The 7,002-nt window shown below is 38.0% G+C and overlaps 1 pseudogene; it reads right to left on the bottom strand.

The window, feature by feature from the left end:
• Window positions 1–2,297: 2,297 nt before the first annotated feature.
• On the bottom strand, window positions 2,298–6,133 carry LOC128657695 (polyadenylate-binding protein 1-like; annotated as a pseudogene).
• Between the last annotated feature and the right edge of the window lie 869 nt (window positions 6,134–7,002).

A 7,002-nucleotide genomic window follows, 5' to 3' on the forward strand; every position in this document is an offset into this window, starting at 1 on the left:
CAGCCACGGGCCCATCCATCTGGCCCATCAAGACTCACTCTCATTTCATCAGTCCATAAAACCTTCGAAAAATCAGTCTTGAGATATTTCTTGGCCCAGTCTTGACGTTTCAGCTTGTGCGTCTTGTTCATTGGTGGTCGTCTTTCAGCCTTTCTTACCTTGGCCATGTCTCTGAGTATTGCACACCTTGTGCTTTTGGGCACTCCAGTGATGTTGCAGCTCTGAAATATGGCCAAACTGGTGGCAAGTGGCATCTTGGCAGCTGCACGCTTGACTTTTCTCAGTTCATGGGCAGTTATTTTGCGCCTTGGTTTTTCCACACGCTTCTTGCGACCCTGTTGACTATTTTGAATGAAACGCTTGATTGTTTGATGATCACGCTTCAGAAGCTTTGCAATTTTAGAGTGCTGCATCCCTCTGCAAGATATCTCACTATTTTTGACTTTTCTGAGCCTGTCAAGTCCTTCTTTTGACCCATTTTGCCAAAGGAAAGGAAGTTGCCTAATAATTATGCACACCTGATATAGGGTGTTGATGTCATTAGACCACACCCCTTCTCATTACAGAGATGCACATCACCTAATATGTTTAATTGGTAGTAGGCTTTCGAGCCTATACAGCTTGGAGTAAGACAACATGCATAAAGAGGATGATGTGGTCAAAATACTAATTTGCCTAATAATTCTGCACTCCCTGTATATATATATATATATATATATATATATATATATATATATATATATATATATATATATATATATATATATATATATACTGTATATACTTATATTATATATATATATATATATATATATATATTTCTTTTTTTTTCTCAAGCTCACTAAATAACTCACTAAAAATTCAAGACAAAATTGTGGATGGAATACCAGCTTAATACTGTGCAAATTAACCAATTGAGAATGTATTTTCATCACTGGATGAAGTTGCTTAGTATGTCATACTCAGAAATATTAGACAAATGCTGCATAGACAGGAAAGCTTTAGAAATTAACCATAAAGGATCTATTCGTATACACCATGTGGAATGTGTATGTATGAGATAATGTGCATATGAACAATTTGTAAAATATATTTAATTATGTATTACTGATGACAAATCTTAATTGTCTATAAAATAGTTGATATCGCATTCCCTATTCATTCCCAGGGGCATTCTTGTTTTTAATTTAAGGATCCAAAATAATTCTTTCTTATCTAATTTTTTACCTTTGTTCCCTCCCCTCATGGGTACCCTTGCTAGATCTGACTTGAGCAGATATGTCAGCTTTCTCAGTAAAATGTATGCCATTGAAATGGCTTGCTATTGCTGATTATTTTACATAATTTTTATCATCTCTGATGTGTTCTTTCACTCTTTTTCTAAACTCCCTAGAGGTTTTGCCTACATATTGGTTTTTACACAGACTGCAGGTCAACAAGCCTATTTCAAATTTCTGATTAGTGACACTTGATTCAAAGGTGTCGCCTCTTAAAATGGTGGTACAAGTGTGGCAGTTTCGGCAGCCACATCTAAAATTACCCTTATGTGTCAACCATTTGGATTCTGTCATTCAAGTGTTGTTTCTTTTAACCAAGCTAAGGGACAGAGACTGTGCTAAAGTTCTGGCCTTTTTTGGTACAAATCTACAATTTTTGACAAAAGGTTTCAAGGCACTATCGCCCAACAATAGATGCATGTGCTTTTGAAGAATATTGCCAATTTTTTTGTTCTGCAAAATGTGTTCAGTGGGGAAAACTACGAAGTCCTTAAATTGTTACTTTGTAACTTTTATGATGTCTTTGGTTGATACGTGTGTTAAGTGTTTTCACCTCTTTAAGGCACTTTTCTGAATAGTTTTTTTCTATAACCCCTTTTGATTAGTCTGTTCTCTAATTCTATAGACTGTTGTAGAATTCATCTGATTGGGTATTCCTGTTTTTTTTGTTTGTTTTTTAATTAAATTTTATTAAAGTAAGAATTGCTTCTTTGCTTAGCTATCATTTCCCACAAGTTGATATAGTGGTAAAATTCTGAGCTTTCTACAGTAAAGAATTACAAAATCAAGGAAAGGAATGCTTAACGTTTCGTACTGTGTTTGAAATGCCTTTCCCTCGGGCCTAAAAAAAAGTTTGCTTTTTTATTTTGCAATTTTTTTTTTTTTTTTTTCATCAACTAGGACTAGCAAATTACTTGCTAGTCCTGGCATTTTCTCTGTATGTAAGCATTGATATTTCCTTTCCTTTTTTATTTGATTTGATTTTTTGTAATGTTTTTGCAAGATTTAAGTTTTTCCATGTTTTGAATTCTTTTTCCTCTGGTGAGGAGAAGTTCAACAAAAGGTTCCATTTGCCTGGCGTGCATTTAAACAGTTGGGGCACCAGTGGCATTATTTACGACTTTCTGCGCAGCCTCTTTAGCTTGATGTGCTTGCAATACAGCAACTGCTTCATCCACCTTGGAACGAAGGGACTCCGGTGACTCAAGCATGTGAAGCAGTTCAGAGTTGTCAATCTCCAGTAACATACCAGTAATTTTACCAGCAAGGTTTGGATGCATTGCTTGAATCAATGGGAAGAGACGCTCACCAAGCATTTGTTTTTGCTCTTGGGGAGGAGCTGAGGCCAGCATGGAAGCAGTCAAAGGCTCCTGTCCTTGCACATGGACAGCAGGCTGCTGCATGACAACTTGTGGTTGAGTATTAAGGTGTTGCTGAGGATTACGAACCCCAGAGGCAAATTTATACTGAGGTACGGTCCTAACAGAGGAAGAAGCAGCTGCTGTTGATGTATTAGCAACACGCTGAGTGGACACAACACTTGGGACCTGAGAAGTAGTTGGTCTCATTGTGTTAAATGTTGGGGGCCTTGGAGCAGCAGGTCGAAGAGCTTGCATGTTCTGGAATGGATGAGGTCTGGCACCTTGAGTGGTCCAGCGTGGTCTCAGCTGAGCAATTTGGCCTGCAGGGTAGTATGCAGCACAATTCTAAGCTGGTGGAATAGCTGCCATGAAATAGTTGGATAGTGGGGCCTGGTAAGGGTTGATCACAGGATTAGGTACTGCTCAAACACTTGCCATTCTTTGCATGTACTGATTGGTTAGGTGTGCTTGTCACTCCTCTTTGCGCTGGGCAAGAGCAATGTACAATGGTTTTGTGGCAATAATTCGTCCATTCATTTCTGTGACTGCTTTGGTAGCGTCTTCAGGTGATGAAAAGCAAAAAAAAAAAAAAACCTTTGCTGCGGGGGGCGTGTCTCTGGGCAGCAGCTTGAATGGCTGCAATATTGACAGCTCTGTGTGGATCACTGATAATTTGCCTATTACCAGGGAATTGAATGATCATCTACTTATACCATCCTAATATACATATTCTGTAGATCAAGCTGATTTGAAAGATATATTTTTATTGATTACTCCACCTCAGCAAACCGATCCTTAGCGTTGAGGCCTAAGGCAAGCTCTTTACAGAGAAGTTCTCAACACCGGTAATACTACAGGCCGGGTAAGCAATGCACAGACACTGGAAAAAGTAAGAAGACAGAGACAACCTAGTTTACAATTCATACAATCTATGCTTATACATCACCATACTTGTTCTAAGTGACAGATAAAAAGGAGGATTGAAGGACTTTTTTGCTACATACGCACCTACTAAAGATGGCGTCTGGTGTTAAGTCACTACTCGAGACTGTGACCACCCTACTAAACAACCACCATGAAAAGATTTTACAAACCTGATCGGCTTAATTGGATTTTCCAGTTATATAGCGCCCATATCAAGGTCATAATACACTGTGAAGCAGCAGATAAATATAGAGAGCGTAAAAGTCATGCTAATATATTTAAATATTTCCTAACTAACATGTAAATCAGAGATACTACTCCCTAAGTATTATTTGCAGTTAACCCTATCGGGTAATTTTATTTTTTAAGACTGACTAACTGGTATAAGTTTCAGCATATTCATCCCACATAATGATTCTGTTATACTGTGTGCTTTATGCTATATTATTATATTTCATAGTAGACTGTAATCCCCCCAGCAGACTTTCCCCTAGGGATCTGTGTATGTTATGATACTAAGGTATCCAGGCCTTTCAGTTAGTGGAATCGCTTATTTTAAGCTCCAATGGGCTTCATAGAGATTGAAACCTATGTATATATGCTTTAACTACTTGTTTGCAGGTAGTAATTCTTATGGTAACTTTGGCTGAGTCTTTAGCCTATATAGCATCCATATCAGGGTCATTGCACATTGAGAAGTTGCCGATAAGTATAGAGAGGGAAAATGTCAGATTGATATGTTTAAATATTTCCTAAATGATGTAAATTAGAGATTACTCCCTAAATGCTCTTTACAGTTGGCCATGATGGGTAATTTCCCTAGAACAAACGTCTGTTATAGGTTTCAGCTTGCTTACCCCAAATACTGATTCTGGTATTCTTTTTGTGTTACACTATGTTTATTATATTACACTGTAGACTTTAACTTCCCGGGCAGGCTTCCCCCTAAAGATCTGGACATAGGTCACATTCTCTGGGCTATTAAGATAATTAGGCCCCTCAGGTAATGTAAATTTTTAAGGTTAAGCTCCAACAGGTCTCATTGAGACTGAATCATATGTTTAAGGTGACTAGACACTCCTACACCTCCTTTGACATTGTATCTGAGATCTATCACAGTAGTATCACCCTAGTTATGGTTGGTCACTTGATGTCGCACTTTCAAGGCACTAATGTATACTAGTGATTTAGACCTTAATTTCTCCTTGTATAATATTTTATAAGCTAGTTGTTTTCATTTGGGGTCCAAAAGTGACCCAATTTCTTACTTTGTTTTCTCTCCTAGTCTTCCCCACTCTCACTTAAATTCCTCTTCAGGGGGTCCAAGAGAGGTCTCTATTTATCACTGTGGGAAATTATTATATCTGACTCTATGTTACATTTTAAGGAGATACTATATAATTGAAAGCTTGAGGTTAATTTCTATCTGTATGTCTAGGCGACTGATTTCTCTTAAACCCAATGTGTAAATTTGTAATGATCCTCATATATTTTTGGAATTGCAAGATTTGCCTGTTCAATTAATTTACAACCTCAATAAAAAAAATAAAAAAAATAAAAAAAACCTTTGCTGCGACCACCTTCAATCATTACCTTGGCACTGGTAATTGTACCAAATGGTGAAAATTCTTTCCTCAGTCATTCATCATCAATACCAACATCAAGATTTTTAACGTAAAGGTTTACACCCTGGTATCTGGTGATTCTGTCCTGTTTCATTTGTTCAAATTTCCTTTTCAGCTCTGTTTGCCTTTCTACCTTTTTCTGGGCTTGCCCCACATAAATGGCCTTGTCATTCATATCTTTGCCATTCATGTCATCCACGGCTTTTTGTGCATCCTCATGCCTTTCAAAGATAACAAAGCCAAAGCCCTTGGATTTTCCACTGTCGTCAGTCATAACTTTAACACTATGGGCTGGACCATATTTGCCAAACATTTCCTTAAGCCTTTCATCATCCATATCTTCCCCAAAATTCTTAATATAAACGTTGGTGAACTACTTTGCCCTGGCTCCAAGCTCAGCCTCACGCTCATTACGTGACTTGAACTGCCCAACAAACACTTTGCGGTCATTTAGAAGCATGCCATTCATTTTATCAATTGCTCTTTCTGCTGTCTCCTGTGTCTCAAAATGTACAAATCCATAGCCCTTTGAGCCATTCTCATCACACACAACCTTACAAGACAGGATATTTCCAAAGGCAGAACCTGTGTCATAGAGTGCTTTATTATCAATTGACTTGTTCTTTATAAAAATGTTGCCAACTCCACTTTTACACAGAGAAGGGTCACGTTGCGGCCACATAATGCACACAGGCTTGACCTTTATGACATCAAAGTTCATTGTATCCAAAGCACGCTCAGCATCAGCAGGCTGTTGGAAGTTGACATAAGCATAGCCAAGGGAACGACGGGTAATCATGTCTCTGCCATTTCTAATGGATAAGATAGGACCAGCTGGGCTAAACTTCTCATACAACATGGCTTCTGTTACATCTTGGTGCAGGTCCCCCACATACAAGGAGGCCATGGGGTAGCTGGGAGCGCTGGGATTCATTTTTTTTTTTATTAAGTTCTGAAACGCGGTTTATTTCCTCCAGTATTCCTGTTTTTAATGTGAAAACAAAAATAAATATCAAAAGGATTTCAATAAATGTCAGTCCCAACAAGGACATAATAAGGCTGACAATGTCCCTAAGTCTATACTTAAAAAGAATAACAAAAGAAGAGTAGCATTCAGCACATCAGAAGGAGAATCTACAGATGCTGAAAATTTCAATTCCAGCTACTCTACAAATTCTACCTCCTTTATCTCCGCTTCCTCCCCTCTCTCTTCTCCATCTACTTTTTTATTTTTTATAGGAAAGCTCGGGAGAGGAGTCGGGGGAATGTATACCGGTGGCCCGTCCAAAGACTCGCAAGACCACCCAACAAGAAAGAGAAGAAGACGCAGACGGAGAAAAAAAAGGCAAAGAAAGCAAAAAGAAGAAGAAAAAGGGACATTAACAATTAATGATAACTGTTTAATAATCTGACAGCTTCAATATAATCACAAAAGATCCGTATTGTCTAAAGGTTTGGGGTTTGCCCCCACAAATAAATTCTCTGGCTTCAACACTTTACTGGATGTTAATAAGTTTGTCAGAAAGTTATCACTAAAAAGGTTTTTTGCTCTTACACAGGAAACTGAAGACAAATTTGGACATACAGAGAGTGTTGAAATTAAAGATTTTTCCACTACCCTTCATGTGCCTTTCTCTGATGCTTGTGCTCTCACCAGTCTAAATGAATTATACAGTGGCCATGTTTCAAACATCACCCCCAAGCCAATACAAATACCTAAAAAAATTAGATCTGATTTTTATCCCATCCAACACAGAGGTGCAATGTTGAATGCTTTTCAGAAGGCTTTGCAAGATGATATTTTGGCCTTGGAAG

Source organism: Bombina bombina, chromosome 4, assembly GCF_027579735.1.
Source record: "Bombina bombina isolate aBomBom1 chromosome 4, aBomBom1.pri, whole genome shotgun sequence".
Classification (NCBI taxonomy): domain Eukaryota; kingdom Metazoa; phylum Chordata; class Amphibia; order Anura; family Bombinatoridae; genus Bombina; species Bombina bombina.